The sequence below is a fragment of the Gracilinanus agilis genome, chromosome 2 (genome assembly GCF_016433145.1).
Source record: "Gracilinanus agilis isolate LMUSP501 chromosome 2, AgileGrace, whole genome shotgun sequence".
NCBI classification, from domain to species: domain Eukaryota; kingdom Metazoa; phylum Chordata; class Mammalia; order Didelphimorphia; family Didelphidae; genus Gracilinanus; species Gracilinanus agilis.
In genome coordinates this window covers 217164754-217192061 of record NC_058131.1, presented here as the reverse complement: position 1 = coordinate 217192061, position 27308 = coordinate 217164754, and the positions used below count along the sequence as shown (strand labels likewise).

Genomic DNA, 27308 nt, shown 5'->3' with positions numbered 1-27308 from the left:
AAATTTGGGGGCACGGGAGAAGCGTGAATTTTATTGGCCGTAGGGATTTGTATCATTAACTGCTACATAAAGAGACCTTTATCCCAGGCTTGGTTATTTGATTATCTTGTCCAGGGCACCATGAATATTGGGGATGCCTGAGAAGTAATTTAGAGACAATAAATAGGAGGATTAAGGGGTCAGGACCCCCAGATTCCAGATCCCTATTGGAACCAGCTGTTCAGTCATTGTTTTTCTCAGGAGTGAAGGCCCCAATTTTCTGGGCAAAAATATCTGCCACAAGCAGAGGGAAGACAGAAGCACCAACATAGATCTTGACTGGCCTTGTATCCATTCTGATTTTGCCCCAGGACACAGCTTCATCTGGCCTTGCACTAAAATCTGAGCCATCAAATTCCTGGGCTGTATTGATATACACTGCATAATTGGCTCCATTCATCATGAGGTTGGCATTGGCAATATGGTGTTTCACCAGGCCTCCTCCAAGAATGATCATGCCTTTTTGCTTGATGAAGATTGTCTAAGCATTGATGAGTCCTAAGTCCTTCACAATGTCCAGCACCAGCCCTGGGTTCTTATATGAGTAGAAGAATATCATATCACCAAGAGAGCTAACTATCAGAGCTGGGCTTCACACCAGGATGTTGTTCTTCTGTGCCTAGTAATATACAGACATCAGAGTTGTTGATTTCTTTTCGTAGTCATGCAATCATCTTCAATTGAATCCATTTCACTCCTCTGTATTTTACTTTTTAAAGATGAACAAATCAAGGGCTGAAGAGATTAAGCAACTTGCCCAAGGACATACAGGTAGTAGAGATCAGAGAGAAAATCCTTTATCTCTAGAGCCATAATTCTCTTTACTCCATCTACTGCCTACATCTGACTAAACTGGAAAATCAGTAAGTAATTAAATATATTTATGTAAGTAGATATTGCCAAATATTTATGTAAATAGATATTGCCACATACACATACATACACACAAATATGTATAAAACCTTGCCCTTTACTAAGACACTAAACTAAGAGCCTTTCATCCAAAGAGGTTTTTTTCTACCACCATAAATATATTAAAATTTCCAAAGATACATAGAACTTATGAAAACTCAGAAATCATTTCTGGAGCAAGATCTCCTTCTCACCTCTCTTTATTTCTTAACAGAACATAGGAGTAAACATTGCAAATTGTGTAAGCGGAAGGAAGCCTGAGTATGTTATCTATAAATCTAAGTGTTAGGAAAGATGATACTTAAATGACCTACATTCATGTTCATGTGGTTTGCTTCAAAGTCAAGGAGCTTTCCCTAGGAAATCATTTACCCAGAAGGCATTTTGACTCCTTCCTTTTCCAAATATGCATGGCAAATGTCAGAAACAAACACAATAATTACCAGAGCCAGAATTTGAACCCCAAATTTTTGACTCCCAATCTCGTGTTCCTTCCAGGACAAAAAGTCCAATTTGGTTTATCATGAAATCACTTATCCAATTTCCCATCTTTGGCAAAGAAAAAATGGCAATAGGAAAAGAGATCAAACGATTCAAGAATGGAAGATATTGTAGAGTTAGACTGATTTACTGAGTCAAAGGTGGGGAGAGAGGAAAGGATAGTCTGAGCAAGGGTGATGACTTGGGAAGGAATTGAAGGGTGGAAGGTTTGGAGGTCACAGTGAGGATAAAGAATATGTTTAGTTGAGAAAGGCACAAGTAGAGATGGAATGAGAGAAGATTATGATTAGAAAGAAAAATTCAGAGTTCTTGAAATGGAAGCTCAACATAAATCAACAGTCAACACAACAATGTGATGTGGTTCCAAAAAACGAGGTGGACTGAGTCTTATTAAAGGAGTCATAGGGTCCAGAATGAAGGAGGGGATAATCCTGTGATTATCTTTTTTGAGCCATCTCTGGAATACCATGTTATATTCTGAGCACTACATATTATGAAGGACACTGATAAACCGAAGTTTGTCTTAGGTAAGGCAAACACGATGGTAAATGGTCTTCGAATTATATCATATGAAGGTCAGTTGAAGGATGTGTGTCTTTACCCTGGAAAAAAGAAAACTTAGTGAAGACACAAAGGTGGGAATCACTTAAGCCTCAGTGTTTAAAATAAAAAAAATTTATTAAGTGTCCTACTGCAACATGGAAAATGGCAGGGTGGAATTTCTCAAGCCTCACCCAGAATTCCAGGGGACCCCCCTAGCACCTACATACTTTTATTAAGTGTTTATTCTATTAAGTGGGCTGTAGCACACTGGAAGAAAGAAATACGATTAAGACATAGTCTCTGCTTTGTGGAGTTTCTAGTCTAGGAGGGAGATCATAGACATATTTAAATATAATACAAATGAAAATATATGACAGATGAAGGAGGTGAGTATTCATTGATATAAAAAAACAGATGAAGAAAGAAAATCAACTTCCAGTGGGTTTATAATTTGCTTTCAGAGGGTGGCCATCTCCTTCTCTGTAAGGAGATGCAGTCTGCGATATCTTCTGGTTTCTCAGTAGACGAGCAGAAAAGTGTCCCTCAGCTTTGACAGCTGCTTCAGGTAGCTGACAAAGATCTTCTTTATCAAGTTGAAAAGCAGCCCCTTCATCTTTATTTGTCTTCAAGAAAAACTCCAACAGCCAATTCTGAAAATCCCTTTCCCCAAGACAGTTACAAAATTATCTCAGAGATAAGCATGTGGAAAACTTTGTTGCTACAGAAAAGCCAGTTTTGACACTGGCCTTTTCTCTGTCTGGAAGCCACAGAGTAGTTGGAGGATTGAGCCCTGAATGCAGCTCAGAAAGAAACAAATCCCTTCTCCCGCTGAGATCCCACATTAATCTCAACTGTTCTCTTTGGTTCTATTGTACCCACAGTAGAGGTGGGACCCTAATGCACTACGAGAATCTGACCTCACTCAGGACAGCAGTCAGACAGTGCATTAAACAGTCAAGAGTGTTTTACACAATGGTTTTCAATAAAAGTAAACAAAGCTGGATCTTACAAAACCCACAAGAGCTCAGCTAGTCCTGCTCAGTGCCTCTGAGCAAAGCTGTACTATATCCATCCAAGACTGCTGGGTAAGACAGCTAGATATCTCTCCTAACCTCAGTGAAAGAAAAGGGATTTCTAGGAGCCAGCCTTACCCTTTTCTTGCTCAGTTCAGCCTGAGTTCTGTGTATCTGCACATCAGAAATAGGAGAATGGCCATGCCTTTCAGCTATTGTGACTATCAATGTGAGCACCCTCACAATCCAACCAGCTAGGACACTGAGCATCACTCCTGACAACGGTGAGAATGTTAATTGGCCATGTATCAATCAATCAACCCACCAACAAGCATGTATTTAATGGCAAGGACAGGCTGGCTGCTGAGGATGCAAGTATTCTGAATAATGAAATAATTCCTACTAACAAAGATCCTATACTCTAATAAGTGGTGCATATTGTTTATTTAAAGGGCACCACATTTATAGGGCACCACAATGGATAGAGTGTTGGGCCTGGAGTCAGGAAGACCTGAGATCGAATTCAACCTTCAATACTTACTAGCTGTATGACCCTAGTCAAGTCACTTAACCCTGTTTGCCTCATTTTCCTCATCTATAAAATGAACTAGAGAAAGAAGTGGAAAGCTACTCTAATATCTTTGCCAAGAAAACCTCAAATGGAGTCATGAAGAATAGGATATGACTGAACAACAACTTGTATATTTATCGAAATATAAATAAATAGCACAAACATAAAGTGAATAATTACAAATATATACATAATGATTAAATACAAGCTGGTTGAGAAGAGGGCACTAGAAGTTGGGCGAGTCTGAAAAGGTTTCATGCAGATGGTAGTTGGCTTGTACTTAAAGGATGAGAGGGATTCTATGAGAAAGATGTAAGGAGGGAAATCGAAAGGCAGGGTGATGGGAGATGAAGTAAGTGTTGGGTGTGAGGAATAGGATTTCATAGTTCAGTGGAGCTATCCAATGTGGCTAGAAAGATAGGTTGGTGTCAGGTTAAACAGTACTTTAAACGCTAAACAGAGGAATTTATATTTGATCCTAGAGTCATTTAGAAGCCCCTGGAGTTGACTGAGTAGGGGAATCTATGATCTGTGCTTAAGGAAAGTTATATTCACTGCATCATGGAGGATGGACTGGAATGGCGTAAAACCTGAAGAATAAGGGAGGCTTAGGAGGCCTTTGAAATAATCTGGGTGATAGGTGATGAAGGCCTGATTAAAAATGATAGCTGTGTGAAAGGAGAGGACTTGGATGCAGGAGATGTTTTGAAAGTAAAAATGGAAAGATTTGGTGATTGATTAGATATATGGAGTGAGGAAGAGTTTGGAGTCAAGGCTAATGCTGAAGTTATGAACCTGGAAGACTGGAAGGATTACTTCTTTACACAAATAAGGGAATTTGGAAGAAAAGAGGGCTTGGGAGAAAAGATGATGAATTAGATTTTGGATAGGTTGCGTTTGAGATGTCTCCATCTTGTTTGAAATGTCTAATAGGTAGGCTTTAAGGAGAGAATTAAAACTCAAAGATGAGAGTAGGACTGGATATAGAGATCTGGGAACCATTCCCATAGTTCAGACCATGGGAACTGATGAAGTTAGCATTGGAGAATTAACATAGAAGAGCAGCACAATGAGCCAGCAAAGGAGACTGAGGAGTAGTCCGACAGGTAGGATGACCCAATTGGCACACCTCATGGAGACTAAGCTCTATTATCCAGAGCTGAAGGTATTTTTGATACATCATTATGACTATTGTCTGTGGTAAAAGTCAGTTACCAAATCCTACTACAACTACTTTTTTCTTTATTTAAAAAAATGTTTTATCGATGCTTTTTAAACATTACTAATGCTTCCTTTGTCTTATAGGGTGGAGGTGTGATGAGACAGAGAGTACAGAAAACATCAGATCACCTCACTTTAGAGATAAGGTTTTCTCTAGGATTGATTCAGGTCATAATGAAGGACTGAAATAAACATTTATATAGAACCTACTCTGTGCCAGACACTGTACCAAGCGATTTTAAAATATTAAATAATTTTGTCCTCACAACAACCTTAAGAAGTAGGTGCTATTACTATCCCCATTTTACCATTGAGGAAACTTAGGTAGATGGAAGGTAAGTGATTTGCCCAGGTAACACAACTAATAAATGTCTGAGGTTGTTTTTGAACTCAGATCTTCCTCATCTTCAGATCCAGTACTATATCCACAGTGTTACCTCACTGAATAAGATCAGAAGTATGTTCCCTTAGTGGAAGGGGGCACCTTTGTTTCATGGTCCTGCTGCTTTTTACCTATGTAATGACTATGTATATTTGTATATTATCTCTCTGCTACACTGTAGGCTTTATAAGGGCAGAAACCAACTCATATTTAAATTTTATATTTCCCCCTGGAGGACCTACTACTCCATGTACAATAGGTGTTTAAGAATCTTGTTGCATGAACCCTGTTTGATAATGGAAGAAAGTCAGTTCAATTTTAGAGGTACTTTCCAGGGTTTAGATATAAACTTAGAAATAATAATGGGAAAAAGGAGAATGTCACCCTTTCTCTTTGTTAGAATGAATTTTAATCAAAGGATAGTAAAGTTTAATCTGAAAAAACTCTTGGAATCAGGTTTCCTAAAAACACCAGGATGTTTAATTTTTTTTAAGTTAAAAAATGTATCATGAAAACTATCATCTTATAAAAATTCTTCTATGAGGGTCTTCTAAGAGAGAAACATGACTCTCAGTTCCTCTTCGTTGACTCTCAGTTTTGGAAACTATCTTGTCCAAATCCATCTGAAATGGAAATCCCTACCCTGGTCTTCTTGAAGGAAGCTCAGCCGGGTCCTCCGATTGTTCCATAAAGAAGTTAGTGCCTGGTTATATAGTCTTCATAAATGAGTCTCTACAGACTTCATTCTGTTCTGTTTGAACATTCTTGAAAACTGTCTGATCTGGAAGGGCCTCTTCATTCTGTTCCGAGATCATTTCTCCACCTGGCTCCCTCTAGGGCTTCTGGATTCAAAGGTCTTGGAAAACCTGGGACCAGAATTGTTGGGCTCAGATTCATGCATAGAGACCTGAGAACTAGTGTGCACAGTGTTGGGGGAATGCCGCAGGCTTTGAGGAGGAATCTTGCTATTTAAGAATCTTAACCATCCTAGCTAGTACAACTTCCTATCAGCTGGAGGAAGTCAGAATGCTTAAAACTCTATTATAAAAATAACAAGCCAGATTTCTTTAGAGCTTAAGGATTTATAGAACACTTTCCCTACAACATTTTATATGTGAAGAAATGAGGGTCTGATTTGTATTGTGTCTCAAAGCCTGGGAGGCTTGTTGCTGGACACAGATAAATAATAAAGGCAAGAATGTGGGCCAGGAAGAAGATAGTAATTTTGCCCTCTCAGCTTAGCTTTCATGCTAGCTCATATTTATTTGCATTGCAAGACCCAAAGGATTTGGAGAAGGTGGGGAAGTGGAGAGGAAAACTATAGTGCTTTAGACCCAAACAATCCTTTTTAGTTTGCTGGAAGATTGCTCCTAAAATGTTTGAGAGAGAATGCAGTCTGGCAGTCAGGAGCTTATGGAAGCTAAAGGGGACTTTCTGACCTTAACTCAAATACAGAACTGGTATCAATACAGATATTGACCCTGTAAGGAGAATGAAATGAATTCAAATACAGCTTCCTGACTCTAGGTAGATGGTTGACTATTATGTGCTCCAAAAAATGTTGGCCTTTGGAGGAAAAGATAGGAAGAACTAACAGATGCAATTATTTATGTAGAGACAACAGTATAATGCCATCATTATGTAGACACAACAGCATAATGTCATCACCAGAAGACATTGGGGTCCCCTTTAACATCAGAATGAGCCATTCTTTCCCGTGTGTCCTAGTCTCAAGTAGCCCTAGTATGTATGTTTCTTTATACATGTGGCTTGACCAAATATTCCCTATGTTACTTTTTATGTATGATTTGTATGTGAATTTATTTTTTCTATTGATGATATGTGTATTTGTGGGGAGTACACTAGATTTGGTGAGAGGTAGGTGGGAGTATTGTAGTAAGTGAAGAAACTGGCCTATTGCTATTTTTCTTACTAAGCAATTTTATGTCTTTGCTTTGAACTACTTTTGCCCTTATGGTGTCTAGCAAAAAATGTTGGTGGGGGCTCATAAGCTATAGTTTAGAGTGAATAACTCATAGAATATCTCTAAGCTACAGTAGCAATTTGAGGCTTTTCCATGAATGAAGAATGATGCATAGAAGTTAAACAACTTGCCCCAAGTCATATCTAACAAGTAGTAGAGCCAAGATTTGAACCCAGGTCCTCTGACTCTAGTACTTATGCAACAGTTTCTATTGTCTCTATGCAACAATTTTCTGTTTGTGAAACAGAAATCGAAGGGAGATAGATTTAGAAAAGGTCTGCAGAGAAAAGACATTGGTTATTTCATGATCCTTCTTCTCTCCTATTTAGTCCTTCCTTCCCTGTCTCCCCATTAGATTGGAACTAAGAAGTTATAAGGCAAGGAAAGAGAAGGAAGATAGACTGGCTGGTTACAGTGATGTACAAAATATATGTCTGGCCTGGGGCAAATGAAGTGACTTGTTCAAAATAACAAAGTAAGTTGGTGATAGAATCAGGAATAGAAAATAGGGGGCCTGATTCAGTCTATCACAGCAATCTGGTATTGTGTTTATTTTTATTTATTTATTGGGGGGTATTGTGTTTAGAGAAAGGAAAACCCGAGTTTAAATTCTTCCTCTAGTAATTTCTGACCATGCGACTGATTACTTAACATTCCAAACCTTTTATTTACCTATAAAATGGGGACATTAAAAATGAGGCTCAAAGAAGAAAATGTATGTAAAGCATTCCATGACTGCCAACTATTCTAGTGAGTTTTCTGCTGCTTTTGGAATAAGGTTCCTAATTTTATTTTTTTAACTCTTACTTTCTGTCTTGGGATCATTACTGTGTATTGGTTCCAAGGCAGAAGAGTGGTAAGGGCTAGGCAACAGGGGTTAAGTGACTTGCCCAGGGTCACACAGCTAGGAAGTGTCTAAGGTCAGATTGGAACCCAAGACTTCTCATCTCTGAGTCTGACTCTTAGTCCACTGAGCAACCCAATTGTCCCCAAATTTCCTAATTTTAAAGGCAGACCAGTTGAACCTTCTACTATTTTCAAGCCTAAAGAAGGCTGCCTTTTCTAAGTGGCTGTCATTCAAAATGGAAAAACGAATTGCATGATAGCAAATATGTAACTTATATTACTTGCTACCTGATGGAGAGAGAGTCAAGAGGGAGGGACGGAGAGAATTTGGATCCCAAATGTCAGAAAACAAATATTAAAAATCATTTCTGTATGTAACCTGGAAAAACATACAATAAAAAAGGCTGTCTTTGCTATAAGAGACAAAAGTCTTCAAGTCTAAATAAACAATATGTAACAAATAAACTGTAAAAATGGTGTACTAAAGCTGCCACCTTATGTTATCCATTAATAGACTTCCTTGAATTTCCCAGTGTAAAGGGCTGTGGGGGAATCTGTGTATCACTCTGACTACCTTTGCTTATTTCCTGCAAACAGAACTTTGGCAGATGGCTATCACACTACAGAATGGCCTTAATCCAGTATCATACTAAAATTTAGTGGTCATCAGACTCCCATGAGATGGAAACAAATAGGAAAAATAACGGTATAATTTTCATAAAATCCAAGATTTAAAAATTTTTTAAGAAAAATTTCAGGAAAAGAAGCTCACTAACTCCTTGATTCAAGAAAATTAACTGTTCAAAGAAAGTGCCATAAAGAAACTTCCACTATATCAGAAGATCCAGAATGAACTTTGGTTTGTAATTGATTGAACTGAAGGGGGTTGAACACATTTATTCTGAATGTAAACTCTTATGCCAAAGGGGACTGCCCCCAATTGGCTTTTTGTCAATGCCCGTAGCAAACATTGGTTTTGCTCTCTTTCTTCTATCTCCCTCTTATCTCTAACTATTATAGTTTCCTCCTATAAAGTGTAATATTGTATGTACCTTTAGCTAGAAGTTCTTTAGAGGTATAAGCTGGTTATGTTAAATGATTCATTGGGGAGACTAGCCTCCCAAAGAATCACAGGGGGGATTGTAAAGAGTGAATCAAACTTTCTTTGTCTATCAATCAGCAATTTTTAAGTTAATCAACCAAAAACTTAAATGCCCCTACTTAAAACTAAGTGAGAGAGTTCACTAGTCACTTACTAAAGAGGGTGACAACTCTAGAGGCCACTGACCACACCTGGGCAGTGCTATGCAAACTGAAAGACTGCAATTGGTTTCCATAAAGTGGAGGAAGGGACAGAAAGTGACATGGAAAAAGGACTATAAAAAGTCCTGAACTTCCTGTCCAAGGAGCTTCTCCTGGTGACTTGGCATTTGGAGGTGGCTTTGGACTTGACTTTCAGTTTGGACTTTGACTTTGGCTCTTAGACTATTTCTTGGAGGACTGCTCCCGGATCTTCTCCTTTGGACTTCGTCTTGGATAAGTGAGTAGCTGGTCTTCCTTTTCTAGAGGAGGTTACATTGGTGGAACCCCTGCATAAGACACTACCGAGTCCTCTGGCTGAGGGTTACCAAGCCCTGCTGGGGCTGAACCAGATATTGCAGCAACATTTAGTGTGATAGGCTAGACATTTTCTCTACCCTCTTCTTACATTTCTCTTACTTTCACTCTCCACCTCTTTGTAAATAAAAGCTTCTAAAAGTCATTTTGACTTGAGTTATAATATTTTAAATTGGTGACTACAATATTCTCATATTTAATCAAACCTTAAATTTAATTTCTTACATAACCATTACTATATCAGATGTCAAGATCCTTGTGTAGGCTTAACTGGCTTTTGGAAAGAAGACTTCAGGGAAGTTAACAATAGAATGGTCAGTTGAGCCTAGAACTATTGGCAGGTAAATCATATGATATTCTATTGTGTTATGAAGTTTTAAGGACCTAGATAACACTAATTATCAAATTAAAGGGAAAGATGAGGCACCATGTTACATCTCTTTTTGAACTTTGTGCTCTTACTCATTCTCTCTGACTTTTCTTTGAAGATGAAGTGAATTAAAAAAAAATTCCTTACCTCCCATCTTAGAATGAATAATCCGTATTGGTTTCAAGGCAGAAGAGTGATAAGGGCTAGTCAATGGGGGCTAGGAAGTATCTGAGGTCAGATTTGAACTCAGGACCTCCTGTTTCTAGGCCTGAATCTCATTCCATTGAACCTCCTAGCTGCCCCCTTTGAAATACATTTTTATTAGCTTCTAGATCTTTTATTTAGAACTAGAGCAGCTAGATGCTATCATGCAGAGAGTGCCAGACTTGAAGTCAGGAAGACTTATCTTCCTGAGTTTAAATCAGACACATATTAGTTATGTGACCCTGGACAAGTCCCTTAAATATATTTTTTTTACATCAGTTTCCTCATCTCTCAAATGAGCTGGAGAAGGAAATGACAAACAACTCCAGGATCTTTGCCAAGAAATCTTCAAATACAGTCATGAAAAGTTGAACACAACTGAAACAAATGAACAACATATTTATAACCACAGAATTTCACAGCTGGAAAGATCTATAACCCAGAGTATATTCTTTTGGATATTCTCTCCCCATTTAGTTTTTGAATCACTGCTCTAATCTCATTCTTTTCCTATTCTACTAAACACTTTGCAAGTATGATTTGACAATAAGGAGGAAGGCACTAATTGGAGGAAATCAAGAAAGGCATATCTGTATCATCTTAAAATGAATGTCCCCTAGGACTCTACTTGGGTCTTCTTTCCTCCTTTTTTTGGTGATCTCATCTTTTCCCAAAGGACTAGTTATCTCTAAGAAATGAGCCTAAATCTTTATATATATATATATATATATATATATATATATATATATATATATATATATATATATATCCTGTATATATTTCCTGAGCTCCAGTCCCATACTATCAGCTACTTGTTGGATACCTCTGCTCACATATCATGTAGACATCACAAACTCATTATGTCTAAAATGGAACTCATTAACTTCTCTACACTTGTCTCTTCTCTAGGCTTTTCTATTTTTGTTAAGGTTACTACCACCTCCCAGTTCCGTTGGTTTTTAACTTCAGAGTCATTCTTTATTCTTTCTCCCACCTTGAATTCAATCAAACAATGAGTCACAACAAGTATACCTCTCCCCTTGCATGGCTAAGCTCATTGTGCAGGCATTTATCACTTATTACCTAAAATAAGACACTAGCATCCAAACTGGCCTATTTGGCTCATGTCTCTCCCTTCTCCAATCTATCATTCCTTCATATAACTAAAAAAAATCATCTTCCTGAGGCACAGGTATAACCTTACTACTTTTCTGCTCAAAAATGTGGTTCAGTCCAGTTCAGTTGTCTTTAAGTTACGTCTACCTCTTTGTGACACCATTTGAGGTTTTCTTGCAAAGATACTGGAGTAGTTTGCCACTGAGGCAAATTGGGTTGTGACTTCCCAGGGTCATACAGCTAAGAAGTATCTGAGGCCAGATTTAAGTTCAGGAAGATGAGTCTTTCTGACTCCAGGTCTAATATTCTATCCACTGTGCCACTTAGCTACCTCCCTGAAATCTTGAGTGGATCTATTTTGCCTTTAGGATAAAATTCAGACTTCTAAGCCTGAAATTGAAAGCTTTCTATAATAATGGTATGGCTGCAATTTGTTTGCCTTTCTAAACTCCTTGGACTAGACCACATTTTTCTCACCCTATGGTCTAACCAAACTGGAAAACTAGCTATTTATTCTATGAATTTGGCAACCATCACCCATCTCTGTGACTTCATACAATGCATATACATATACATATAGATATTTATATATTTGGCAAAACAATGCCTTCTCTAGTATGGGGAGGGGAAAAAGAGAGGGAAGTATCAGGGAACTTTAATGTAACAAATAAATAAGTGTGGTGTAAAAAAATAAAGTGGAGGGACATCTAATAAAGAACTTTCTGTTTACACATGATTGTGCACTCAACACAGCCTCTTACTCTGATAAGCAACAGATCATAGATTACATCTCTTCTCCTTATGCTAATTTTTGTCTGACAATTAAAAGGAAGAAAACAGAGGTTCTCCAGTAGCCAGAAACATACCACCCATTTGTGTGTCCATTAGTTAGAGCAAATGGAAAATTTTTGAATGCTGTAAATAAATTTGCTTACCTTGGCAGTATACTTGCCAGGGATATCCACAGAGATGATAAGGTTGATGGATGCATTGCTAAAGCTCGCTCAATGTTTAGGAGGCACTAAAGGAAAGTGTGGTAGAAGAAAACAGGTATTGGGCTGCCTATCAAACTGAGTGTCTACAGTTCCATTGTGCTGACTTTATTGTTGTATGGCTGGGAAACCTGAACATGCCACTGCCGTGCCATGAAAATGGCTTTTATTTTTTGTTTTAGAAAGATTCTGAAGATCACCTAGCAAGATAAGGTACCAGATACTGAAGTCCTTTCTTGAGCTGAATTGCTAAGCTTTCAGACTCTTCTTGGGAGAGTGCAATTCTGATGAACTGGCCACATTGTTTGATTGCCATGTCCATTTACCCAAAAGACTATTTAATGGAGAACTCACACAAGGTGAGAGCTCACACAGAGGACAGAATAAGCAACACAATAATTTTTTCAATGTCTCTCTGAAGAAGTTTAATATTGATTATGAGACATGGGAGATACTAGCACTAGAGCATCATACAAGGTGTGCCCTCATCAAAGAAGGCACTGTACTGTATGAGCAAAGCAGAATTGCAGTTGCTCAAAAGAAATATGAGATACACAAATTTAGACATCTCCACCCCAAATATTTATATAGGATATTTGTGCCCAACCTCTGGTAGAGCTTTCTGAGATAGTATTGCTCTAATCAATCATAATTGGATACATTGAACTGTAAGAATTTAAAATTTAGACTTTTATACTAATATGAGAATTCTATAGTAATATTGTGGTCACCCAATTTAAAGATATTATAACTAAAGACAAAATGACCTTTAGTAGCTTTATTTACAAAAAGGTGGAAAGAGTGAAAGTGGCAAAATGTAAGAAAAGGGTAGAGAAATATCTAGCCTGTCACTCTAAGTGCTGCTCCAGTGTGGGGCTCAGCCCCAGCAGGGCTTCACCACATCCCTTGTGGATTTTCTGGTAATTCTCAGCCAGAAGTCCGGTGGTGTCCTCAGTAAGGGTTCTACCAATACAGTCTCCTCCAGGAAAGGAAGGCCTCTCTGGAACCAATCTCTCCAGAAGCTAGGAAAGGAAGGCCAATTACTCACCCACCCAAGGCGAAGTCCTCCAACACTGAAGTCCAAAGGAGAAGATCCTGGAGCAGTTCTCCAAGAAGCAATCCAAGAGCCAAAGTCCCAGCTCAAAGTGAAGCCAAAGATCCCTTATACAGATTGTTCAGGACTTTTTATAGTCCTTTTTCCATGTCACTTCCTATCCCTTCCCCACTTTATGGGAACCAATCGTAGTCTTTCAATTTGCCTAGCACTGCCCAGGAGCAGGGCTGTGGCTTCTGGAGTTGTCACCCACTTTAGTAAGTGACTCGCAACACTCTTACTTAGTGTTAAGTAGGGGGTACTTAAATTTTTGATTGATTAACTTAAAAATTGCTGATTGATAGAGAAAGAAAGTTTGATTCATTCTTCATAGTACATTGACCCTGATATCATTTTGGTTCTCTTTGAGTACAAAGGACAATAATCAGCCAAGTAATAGCTGACAATAGATACATATCACTGGATTTATTTAATTTTTTCAAAGCCAAACATTTATTGAATATACAGTCATAAAAGCTACAATTGGGGGCAGCTAGGTGGCTCAGTGTATTGAGATTCAGGCCCAGAAATTGGAGGTCCTGGGGTCAAATCTGGCCTTAGACACTTCCTAGCTGTGTGACCCTGGGCAAGTCACTTAACCCCCATTGCCTTGCTCTTGCCACTCTTCTGCCTTGGAACCAATACAAAGTATTGGTTCCAAGACAGAAGGTGAGGATTTAAAAAAATAAGCTACAATTCATCAAATTAAACTCAAACTTAATGGAACAATTTTTATAATTAAGCACTAAATTTTACTTTAGAATAAGGGACAACATGCCAATTTTAGGGGAGACAAAATCTGCCCATGATCCATGTACCTGTCACTCCCTGTGACTCTCAGACCAAGCAAAATAAGTCTTTTCCTCCTTTGGCCTAATATACATATACCCTCTTCTCTCTTCATAGTACTAATTCTAAAAGGACTTGGATTCATATTGGTAGGAGAATACTTTGATAAATCACTTATCTTAGCTCATTGTTCTCACTTCTAATCAATAAGTAAGAATTTGTTAATAAGAAATTAACTCAGGTCTAAATATTCACTTATTGCCACATTAAAAGAGAAAACCAAGCAAACAATTACACAGGATCAGAAAAAAAAAACAATAAATAAAAACCTGTTTATTTGGAGCAGAAATGTGAATGCAAAACAAAAGAAGCATTCTTACATCCATTCCTCAAAAGAGTATCCTATGATTCCCTTTATCTTTGTAACAGTCTAGAAAACCTTCAGGCTTCTTTTTTTGAATTGGGGACAACAAAGCAAATAATCTACAGCCTGGGGCACTCTTGCACATAGCTGGGTTGTCTACCTCAAAATAGATACACAGTTATGATCCAGCTGATTGTGTATCTCCTCTATTTACTCTTTTTTAGCCACTATATACCCACAGGTAGTATTTGCTTATTATTCTGTCAGCTTTATCTCTCATGTAGCCTCTACATTGGAAGATCTTGGCAGTTTTCACAAATGCTGGCTCAGTTTCTCCATCAAGCTTGGCTGGCTGGCAGCCTGCCATCACATCTATCCATCATGTATTCCCTTGCCATTCCCTCACCCCCAATCTCCTTCACATTGCTCAGCTTCTACTGCTTCCCTCTCTATAGCTCCATTATGACATTTCCCATGCTTCTGGCATGAGAGTCTCACAGGAATATGAAGTCTTAACCTGGCTACAATCAATCAGCTTCACCTCATGGAAAATACCATTCCTTTTCAAAATGAATGCTTGCTGCATTTAACATTAGGGAGTAGAGACTTGTCTTTATCTAACCACTGTCACACTCAAAAACAGTTGTCTTCTTTTTCTAGGCTAAATCTCCTTAGTTCCTTGTATCTGTCTTCATAAGGCAAAAACTTGAAGCCCTTCACTATCCTGGCCACCTTAACTAGGACATTCACCAAATGATCCATATTCTTCTTAAAATATGGTACCTGGAACTGAACTCAACACTTTAGAAGTGGAATTACTGGGAACTAGTACCTCTCTGTCCAAGATACTTTCTCATTTAATTTAACCTAAAATTGAATTGCCTTTCATCAGGGCTGTCATATCACACTACTAAAGATTGGCACTGGGGCTAGTATTTCCAATAAGATTAAACACAATAGCTAACATTTCACAGAATTATAGACTGCTAAAGCTAGAAAGATCTATAGATTCCCTATGGTCCAACTCCTTCATTTTACACGTCGGGATACCTGAGTCCAAGGAGATATTACTACTACTACTACTACTACTACTACTACTACTACTACTACTACTACTACTACTACTACTACTACTACTACTACTACTACTACTACAACTACTGCTACTACTGCTACTACTGCTACTACTGCTACTACTGCTACTACTGCTACTACTGCTACTACTACTACTACTACTACTACAACTACTACTACTACTACTACTACTACTACTACTACTACTACTACTAAATTAAATCCATTAAGAAGCCCAGAGGAATTGCTAGGTAGTTACAGCTCCTGTGTCTCATATATGTGCAGCAAAATTAATTAATTGAACATCTCTGCCTTCTGTCATCATCATCCTATCCATCCTGAGCAAAGATCCTATATCTTATTTGATCCACCACATCCTTTACCCAATATATATTAAAACTGCTTTTTTGGTAATCCTTAACCCTTCTTGGTAAAAACCTCATTCTAAGCTTTAGTTCTCTTGAAACTTCTTATGAGATTGTACCACGTTTTTGCACTCATCCTCTTTTACATGTCCTTGTTTTCTGTCTTTCATATATGCCTGTTTATAATCTAAGATGGTCAATAAGTTACCTATGTATCCACACTGGTCTCTTTATATAAATGCTTCCCTCCCCCCCCCCCTTATCACAACTGTCCTTTGTATTGAGATAATTTCACTTTTGAGAACGAATTCTCTTTCCTGGGCAGATTTCCCATGTAGAATTTCATTCTGTAGGGTCTCCTATATATCCATTTTCTGAATCATTTGAAAAATTTTCCACCCAAATCTAGGGTATATGCCATACCATACTTACCATGCCATACCATCTTTCCCCACTACAGATTCTAAGATGGAAGTCATTACCCACTAAGATTCCAACTATTTCCAACTCCTAACAACTATTTCCCCCTTGTTGATAAGAATTAGATCCAGAATAAAAAAGTTCTCCTTATTGATTATGCCACACTTTGAAGAATAAAATTATCATTAAGGCAAATTGAGAAATTTGTGGGTGCTCTGCATTTGGTACACAGAACTATACCATATAAACTCTACCCAACGTTCTGGGGAATATCCAGGAATTCCCTGGTTCTTTCCAAGGTCTTGATGTAGTTTGGGGAGTGGTCTTTCTCTATATAACAGGGGCTATGTTACCAGTACCACTACCCTATTTCGCAATGCTAGAAAATACAATCTAAGCTTTTCAGTGCCCCTACAGCCCCTGGACTGGGGGAATCCCCAAATTAATACCACAGTGAACACTGTTTAAGGCTTTAGTGTGTACAGTTTGATTCCTTTATTTACTATTATGGTAAAGTCTTGAGTTTTGTGAGCAAACTCTGTTGAAGTGCATTGAGTACTGAAATAAGGATATTTTTCTATTAGGACAGTGTGATAATGAGATGAACCTTTTCCCCCTTAGAATAGGGACTGAACCATAAGACATCTAATTGGATATATTCACAAGTATTAAATTCTTAAACTAAAAGAGGAGTGTTGCAACTTGCAAAAGAGGCAGAGGATGGAAAAAGAAGTGTCTAGTTCTCTCTGCAAGCCACAGAGAACTCAGGTTTATCCCAGAGGATCCTCTGGCATAGGGTAGAATGGACAATCCCTAGGGATAATTGTTGACTAATAGAGCTTAGGCGATTTTACTAATCAGAATCAGGCAACTGGGTAGAAATATCCTCTGGTGGCTAAAGACATGACTCTGATATGGGATAGCCCTTTTTATTTAGTCCAGAGAGGCCCAGACCATTCATAAGCTATTACATGCCTCAAGTATTCTTCATAAAAATAACTTGATAAGTATAATATTAACTTGGGATTTACTATCCAGCATAGAAAAACATTTTGTATTTTGATTCCTTATGGTCACTGATGCATGGGGTCTCATGAATCTTGGGGAAAAGGACCCAAGAAAGATCGATGGGGTAGGAGCTAATTTCTTAGGGGCTCGCTTCTTGATATGAGCTCTATAGGCATAGCATTCTGGAAATATCCATATCTTTAGTTCATCTAGGATGTGAATACCTGATTATCATATCTGACTATAGCAAAATATCATTTGGCCTTTTCGGGTGTGCTCATTCAGTGTTGTTCCCCAAATGAGCAGCTTTGACCTTCAAACTTAAACTTTCTTATCTCTCTGGAACAACATTTTAGCAGACATTGAGCCTGACTCTAGCTTTCTAGTGTGAGCAGTCTGGTTTGGTTAGCCTCTATTTTATTTTAGTTAGAAATATGGGGATCCCCTGTGACTATGTGGGGCCAATTTGTATTACCTCCTAATATTATGTTCATACTTTTTGTTTCTCCTTCTCTGACCAGATCGGTTCTGTTCTGAGTAGCTGGGAGACTAGTCCTGTTGCTTATTTAGCTATAGGGACAACAGTAGGAGGTCATCATGTAGAATTCCACCATAATGTAGGTCAATTTTGTGTGGTTCACATGCTTTAACCATTGCTCCTTTGATTGCTCTCTATAAAAGAATCTCCACACTTTGCACAAAATTGGAACCTTCTTTCCCTCTGCTTTGGGAAGTAATTCAGGACTTCACATAGATCTTCTTTACCACTTACCACCACCAAATTAAATGTTTAGTGTTCACAAATATTTGAGCACTGTATGCTCAAAGGTTTCCATCTTCAAGATCCATAGGCCATCAACGGCATGCTCCTATGGAGGACTCTAGTAACTACTTATATTTTTCCGCATCAGTAATCTGCTATTCCTAGAATAACATGGCAAAAGGAAAAACAGCAGACTTTAACTGGAAAAACCTAAGCAAGGGTTTTTAGCCAAGAATAACAAAGCTGATAACTATGTTAGCATGTAGCTATGAACTTTTTTTACCAGAGATACAATTATCCTCGTGCACAGGAAGGAGTCCTTCCAAAAAACTTTAGGGGAAAAAAAAAGATCTAAGTTTTGCCTTTGTCAAGATAAACAGAACAGAGCAAGAAATATTTCTGACAATAATGTTCTAAAAGCCGATTCCATAGCAACATTTTTCTACTGTTTGTAGGGCAGAGATTGGCATAATTATAATGGTAGTTCACTCCCAGAAGATTAGTTTTTGGAGGTATTATCACACTTTAATTTGATCCTACTATTACCAGGCAGGTGAATCTTACCTTAGGCAAATGTATACTAAATTCGATTAAAATATCCCCAGGCTGCCTTGAAGGACTTCTTTGGCAAAATGAAGAATTCATGTATAATAAAAATAGTCTTTTCACTAATTCTTTCATCCATTTATTGTCTATTAGTTAACCATTCACTCCAGCAGATTATTTGAAGAACACAAGAATTATTAGACACCAATCTTGCCTTTCAGGAGGTTACAGTTTAATTTGTGAGACAAAACATACACACATGTAATGTGGAGGTCTCAAAGTGGATTATAGAGAGGCAAGAAGAGAATTCTACAGAATCTTCTCCAAGTGAGACTTTAATTCCTGTCAGGAGAGGAAGCAAGAGGTTGGGATTAGAAGTCAGCTGTCCTGCTGTCCTTGGAGAGAGCTGTTTACTGGGCTAGAATTCTATCTCTCTCACCCTTAATTGTTATTAATCTAGGGAAAGTAACTATAAGATCTCAAGCAGCACTCTTGATTGCTATTCATTAGTGAGGAAAGAGAGGCCCCAGTTTTATAGCTAAGGCTTGACTCCCTTTACACCAATATCAGTTCTACAATGACATCTATAGCAAATACTAAAGAATCCATTTAACTAAGTAGATAGCAAAACAGAAATCAGGGAAGCTAAAGATATGTACGGATTGAAGGAACTCTCTCATTGGGATTGAAATAGTTCAGCTCAATGAGAATTACCCAAAGGGAAGATTCTCTAAAGTCTCAGATTAGCAAGATATGGATAGTGATAGGATAGAGGCTGCCAGTTCCTCTCCCCCTAGCTTCTTCCCAGGGTCTTTCTCTCCCTTCAGCAACCTGAAGAAGGTTGGCATTGTGGATCTTTATTCTTTAAGCAGAAGGAATCCATTTTTCTCTCCTCTCTCACTTTCAGCAATTTTCCCCTACTTCTCATATAGGTATAGGGCTTTGGGCATAAGTTATATACATAAAATACTAGTTAGGATATAACTAACTTCTGAGTGATATAGGAGTTTTTTTTATGAAAACATTGGGTTTTCTTAGCTCAGGAAAGGATAGGATGCCATTTTGGTAGAGTTGAATTTGGGATCAAGATATCAGGGTAGAGGGGCAACTAGGTGGCTCAGTGGATAGAGCTCTCAGCCTGGAAATGGGAGGTCCTGGGTACAAATGTGGCCTCAGACACTTCCTAGCTGTGCCACCCTGGGCAAGTCACTTAACCCCCATTGCCTAGCTCTTTCTGCAATTCTGCTTTGGAACTAATAATCAGTGTCTTTTTTTTTTTTAACCTTTGTCGTCCATCTTAGAATCAATACTGTGTATTGATCAGTGTTAAGTCTAAGACAGAAGGTAAAGGTTATTAAAAATAAAAAGATGTCAGGGGAGGTAAAAGGGGATCAAAGTGAACAAAATAAGAAAGATCATGTTGAATATGTTCTCTTCCACTAGAATGTAAGCTCCTTGAGGTTAGAAACTTTAAAAAAATGAATTCTCAGTGCTTAGCAGTGACTGCCACATAATAAGTGGTTATTATATGCTTGTTGGTTTTTTGGTTGCCTAGAACATAGTAGGCAACATATACTTTTTGATTAGTGATTGGCACATGACCTTAGGGGCAGCCAGATGGTACAGGCTTTGGATCAAGAAGACTCATCTTCCTAGGGGCACCTGGGTGGCTCAGTGGATTGAGAGCCAGGCCCAGAGATGGGAGATCCTAGGTTCAACTCTAGCCTCAGACATTTCCTAACGGTGTGACCCTGGGCAAGTCACTTAACCCCCATTGTCTAGCCCTTATCACTCTTCTCTCTTGGAACTAATACATAGTATTGATTCTAAGACAGAAGGTAAGAGTTTAAAAAAGAAAAAAAGGCTCATCTTCCTGGGTTGAATTTTGGTCTCAGACCCTTACTAGCTGGGTAAGTGACCCTGGGCAAGTCACTTATTTCTGTTTGCCTTAGTTTCTTCATCTGTCAAATGAGCCAGAGAAAGAAATGACAGAATGTAAGGGTTAAAAATTAAGGTTGGACTAAATATATAAAGGTGTGGTCACCAAAATTAATATATTTCAAGTCAAAATGACTTTTATAGCAGTTTATTTATAAAATAGAGGGAAAGAGTGAAAGTAGAGAAATGAGAAAGAGGGCAGAGTAAGAAATCTAGCTGAATGAGACATACTATTTGCTCTAGCCCTGGCTATTTGCTCCAGCCCTGACTTTACTCTGGCAGGGCTCCAGAAGCCCCAGCCAGAGGGCCTAGGGGTAAATTGAGCAAAAGCTCTAGACATGCTGCCTCCTCCTCTAAGATCGAGGAAGGGGCCTTTCTGGACCCTAGTCCCTCCAGGAGCCAGGAAAGGAGTCAACCTTTTCACTCACACATGTGGTAGTCCCAAAGGCCAAGAGCAGTCTGAGGTCCTAATACAGAGCTCCTCCAAGGCCAAGTTTGAAGGAAAAAGACCCACTCACAGGAAGTTGCAACTACTTTTAAAGATCCTTCTTTGCATCACTTCCTGTGCCTTCCTTCCACTTTATTTGGACCAATCATAGTTTTAGAATGTTCTTAGTACTGCCCAGGAGGCAGTCAGTTGTTTCTGATTTGTCACCCAGTTTAGAATGTGGGTTGTGGATCTCCTCTCCCTTAAGGAAATATGGAGGGTGTATACACTTCTGGTGATTAAATAAAAAAGTGGGCAGAGGAGAGTTAATCTCATCTTCACAAAACTACTCAAGTATTGTTGCCAGGAATACTCCACATGAGGTTAGGAAGAGTGGGACATGATTGAAAAATGACTAAACAACAATAAAAATGACATATACCTTACCCAGATTCCACAAGAGTTATAATTGATTTTTGCTGGGTCTTTATATTTTAAAAAACTTTCATTCCATTAGATTTTGAAGATTATAAATTCCTGGTATTATGTCTATTAAAACATTATTGTTAAAATTTTTATGGATGAATGTTACATTTAGGTGATTGTGGGAAACATTTCCGGCTTTGGTACTATTTTTTGATTGAATCCTTAAGGATATTTTAAGTTTTACATTTTTAGTGCAACAACTGGCTTTCTGTTTGCCACCAGGTTATATCTTGCTAGGTATTTGCTGGGTGCCAAATTGTTAAATTTTTATAATGGCCTACATCGGATGAAGATGTGGCCCAGAGAGATTCAGGTATATCAGCTGGTATTTCAAAGGTAGGAGGTTTGTCCACTTCCTGACTGTCTAAAAGAAGTACAGGGAGAAGATTAAAAGATTCCTTAGGCAATTCTAGCATCATAGCACCATCTTGGGAGCATGTTATTGTGGCTCTAAGTTTACATAAAAGATCTCTCCCTAATAAATTTATAGGGGAGCTAGACATTAGAAGGAAAGTATGTTCTATTTATAGAGGCCCCTTTCAAGGGGGGAACTTTGGAACCTTCACAGGTGCCCAGGGTACACCTGCTACATTGAGAAAGCCAATAAAACTGCACTCTGAATCTGGTTTATTCATCCACACTGATCTGGAAGCTCCATTGTCTAAGAGGCAATCATAATAAGTATCTCCAATTTTCAAGGTTACATGAGGTTCATTACTATGTAGGGGAGAATGGACTGGGATAACTGGAGTTAAGATATCAGTGTCTGGGAAATCAAAGGTTTCATTCTCTGATTCCAGAGTCCTTTCTCACCTCTCCAACCTTCATAAAGGTCCTTGGTCATTTCTCTGAGGTTCTTCTCATTGAAGGGGATTTCTACTCTGAGTATTGTGTGGATGAACCCATTCTTGGACATATTGTTGTAAATTATCATTTGCCTCATTTGAATTAGTATTTCTAAATACATTTATATTGTTGTGATTATTTCTATAATTGTTATTATTTCTAAATTTTTTATTCCTAGAGTTCCCATTATTTCTAAAGTTTATATTATTGAGTACCTGGTTCCAGTTTCTACACTTTAACATTACATGACCCCCTTTTCCACGAAAGTAACACATTTATGTTTGATTTTATTCTTTTATATATATATTTTTTTGATGATTGAGAAATGCCAATTGGATTTGGCCTTCTCGTTGGTAACTATTTATTTATTTATTTGTCTGTTTATTTATTTTTATTTTTTAAGAAAAATTTTCTATGGTTACACGATTCATGTTCTTACTTTCCCCTTCACTCCCCACCCCCCAGTAGCCGACGCACATTTCCATTGGTTTTAACATGTGTCATCTATCAAGAACTATTTCCATATTATTGATAGTTGCTCTGGTGTGGTCATTTTGGGACTACATTCCCAATCATGTCAGCATCAACCCATGTCTTCAAGCAATTGTTTTTCTTCTGTGTTTCCTCTTCTGTAGTTCTTCCTCTGAATGTGGGTAGTGTTCTTTTCCATAAATCCCGCAGAATTGTCCTGGGTCATTTTTGCATTGCTGCTAGTACAGAAGTCCATTACATTCAACTTTACCATAGTGTATCAGTCTCTGTGTACAATGTTCTTCTGCCTCTGCTCCTTTCACTCTGCATCAATTCCTGGAGGTCATTTCAGTTCACATGGAATTCCTCCATTTTATTATTCCTTTGAGCACAATAGTATTCCATCACCAACATATACCACAATTTGTTCAGCCATTCCCCAATTAAAGAGCATATCCTCGTTTTCCAGTTTTTTTTGTCACCATAAAAAGTGTGGCTATAAATATTTTTGTACAAGTCTTTTTATCTATGATCTCTTTGGGGTACAAACTCAGCAATGATATGGCTGGATCAAAGGGCAGGCATTCTTTTAGCATTCTTTGGGCATAGTTCCAAATTGCCATCAAGAATGGTTGAATCAGTGATTTGTTTATTCTTGCAAAGAGGCTATGGCCACTGCTCGATTTGCTTTTTTTCTCTTTCAGTTTCCTCCTTTAAACTTTTAATTTCTCTCCTTAATGTTTCTATTAAGTCACTAATCTCCTCATCTTTCTTTTCATGGCCATTAAATACCTAAACTGCTACTCTCCTCAATTTTTAAAGGTCCATATTAACCCAATTCAGACAATTGGTCTTAAAATAATCTTTGACCTCTTTACAACAGTTTTTCACAAACTGTCTCCTTATTTGTCTCACAACCCTTTCTCTGGCAAGATCCAGGTCTATATATCTACTTCCCAGGTCAATAAGTCTATCCATAATTGGGATGGATTTTCATTGTAGTTTTGTTTAAATTTTTCAAATTTTGTCCATGTACCAGGCCTATCAGAGCAAGCTCTCATTGTGGTTAATAATGCCTCTCTAGTTTGGCATAATCTTGCTCATTGTCGGTGTTCCATTTTGGGTCTTGCGGAGGCCAATGAACTGCTCTCCTTCCCTGAGCCTGATTGACAAGACAGATTATTTTACTTTTCTTTCTTTCTGTCAAAAAAACTTGGAGCAAATTTTCAGTATCAATCCATCTGGGATCATATGTGTGAAAAATGCTCTCTAGCTTTTTAATAATTACAATTGGATCATACTCAAAAGAAGATGTATTTTGCTTAAACCTCTCAATATCTTAGAGGGTGAATGGTACATGATGCCTTAGTGAAATTACATTTCCACTCTTATTAAAGATGGGTACTTCTTTTAAGGGGAATTGGCCTGTAACTGAATTATTTTTGGTTTCTGCCTGTTGGCTTTGTGTTTGAGTTGCCATAGAGCAGGTGATGGGTGTAGGTGGGGAAATAGGGTGAGTGAGAGGAGTTTGTGTAGATTTAGAGATAGTTAGAACAGGACAAGGAGGAGTTTGAGTATGAGATTTAGAGATAGGTAGAACAGGACAAGTAGTTGAAATGGTTTGAGTATGAGCAGAAATGTGTGGAGCAGGACTGGAAAGAGACTGAATTGACTCTAATGATGAGAAAGTATTGAGAGATAAATCTCTCTTCTTACTCTGAGGATTTCTCAAGCTTTTCTCAATGCTTTTTATATAATCCTTGAGATCCCCAGACTCTCCTCCAGCTTTTTTTCAAGGTCATTCAAGTTATTTTCTAGTTTTTCTTCAAGGTGAGCTTTAAGGTCAAACTATTATTCTGTTTCTTTCTGAGGAAGAATAGGCAGAATGCCAAGTCTCCTAGCACTATAAATATAGCTAGGAATAGTGCTATATAAAGCCAATGTGTAATATTCTGTTGGACAATAAGCCATTTTAGATAGACAAGAAACAGCATCACAACTTGAATTAGACTACTCAGAATCATAGTTAATCTAATAGTTAATTTTGTTTGCAGTTCTACTTTCTGTCAGTAGATGGCACTGTTTAACATAAAGGATCAACATCTGTAACAGAATTAACTGCTAGGAACTTGACTTAGGGATAGTTTCAGTAAAAAGTAAGGAAAATAATCAGAAGGTTGTGGATTTGAGGTCCCTTTGTGGTTGCCAATTAAAATGTAAGGGTTAAATGGGGATTTTAACAAAATAAGAGAGTAGCTTTTAATAATTTACATTTTAATGAGACTATAGTAGATTTGTTAATTAATATTATCCCTTTATGCCAGAGAAAAAGAAAACTTCTAGCAGCTCACAATCTAAATACTGCTATGCATTTTGCCAATACTAAAGGATAATAACAAAGACATTCATCCTATCCTTTCTAAATAGAGCTTAAAATCTATTTAAGGGGAATGAAACTGCCTATTGTAAAGGTTAAATTTAGTGGTTGGACTTAAATTATATGAAATAACATGGTCACTGAAATTATTATATCTCAAGCCAGAAGTTTATTTACAAAATAGAGGAGAAACAATAAAGTAGAGAGAGAGGCCTTAGCAGTCTCAGAGACCAAACCAAAGACTAGGTTTTTCTTTGGTCTCCTCTGAGTTAAAACAATCTATAAAAACCACAATAGATAGTCAATAATGTTTCCCAAGTTGGAAAGAAAACACTGAACTCCTTCAGGCTTTTTCCTCAGACAGAGAGAGAGAGGCAAAGATGTTACCTTCTCCAGCCCTGAGAGAAAGAGTCTCTCTCTGTGTGACTCTGCCAACTGCCAGAGACCAACTGTCAGAGACAAAAACCATTAGACTTGAAACTGGCGCTCTGTCTCAGCTCTGTTTGAAAGTCCAATTCTTTCTCAAGCCAGCTTCTTCATTTATTATCTCTAAACTTATATAACAAGACATATTTTCTAATATCATCTTTATGGGGGTCATTTGCTGACAGTTGTGGTCTGTCAGTTGCTGAGAGTTAGGGCTGGCAGTTGTGAGGAAATTGGCTGTTGGGAGTGAGTTGGTCATTGGGGGTTGGTTGCTGGTGGTGTGGGTTGGAGTTCAGTTTCTGGAATAAAAAGGCTGGCCTGAGCTTATTGAGAGGGCTTTTGGCTTTAGCCTTTAGAGGGCTTTTGGGCTTTTGGGTTTTTGGCTTTTGGTTTGGGCTGTGAGGATTTTTTCCCTTCCTTGAACTTTTTGGAAGGTGGCTGGTCTTCACTGACAGACCTAATTGGGATTGGTTTAAATACTGATTGGGTTGGTTTTGATTGGGCTGGATTGGGTTGGAACTTTGTGGAGTGGTTGTTATTAGTGGTAGTTATAGATAGTTTTAGATAGTAATTATAAGCAGTTAGTTATAGGATAACTAGCATAGACATTAGGAAATTTATTTCTCTACCTCTTTCCTATATTTTCCTCCTTTACTATATTCATTTTACTATATTTCTTTACTATCTCTATTTTAATTAAACAAAATTGTTAGTTCTTAAATGCTGCTAGAAATGTTCTTTTCTCTGGCTTAAAGGGATAATATTAATTTACAACTCTACTATATTCTCACTAAAACTTAAGTTATTAAAAGCTGCTCTCTTACTTTGTCAAAACCCCTATTTTAACTCTTACAGTAATCAACAGGATTGTGCTATACAGTATCTATTTTTCCTTAGATATCAGGGCCCTTTACAGTAACCATTTCGTAATTTCTAGTGGTGATGACCTAATCCTGAATTGCCATCATAAACCTTTATATTTCTGTTATTATTGAACTGTTGTTAATGCCTTGAGATCTGCCCAGAAAACATGCAAACGGGTTTAACTTATGGTCATAGGAATCATAGGATTTAGAATCAGAAGGGACCAGGAGAAAACTGAGACCCCCCCCCCAAAGGGAAAAGTAGTTTGTCCTAAATTCACACATGTGCTAGAAGGGCCTGGGTTCAATCTAGATTCCATTGGCTTGAAATAACCGAAAAAAATGGATTGAGAGCTAAAAATAATGCCCCAAAATGAAATTAGGAAGCAAAATTTTGTTCTTGAAGGTAATTATAGATCAGTGGTTCCCAAACTTTTTTGGCCTGCTGCCCCCTTTCCAGAAAAAGTATTACTTAGCCCCCTGGAAATTAATTTTTTAAAACCTTAATAGCAATTAATTGGAAAGATAAATGCACCTGTGTCCATCACTGCGCGTGCCCCCTCTCCCCCCCATCACTGCAGCACCCACCAGGGGGCAGTGGTGCCCACTTTAGGAATAATTGTTATAGATCAATTATACCTTCCTGAGTCCTAAAACCTCTCATAGAAACAAGTCACAGGGGGGACAACTGGGTAGCTCAGTAGATTGAGAGCTAGACCTAAAGATGGGAGGTCCTAGGTT

General features: G+C 38.0%; 1 pseudogene; it reads right to left on the bottom strand.

Moving 5' to 3' along the window:
• Positions 1-220: 220 nt before the first annotated feature.
• Positions 221-14924, bottom strand: LOC123233489 (annotated as a pseudogene).
• Between the last annotated feature and the right edge of the window lie 12384 nt (positions 14925-27308).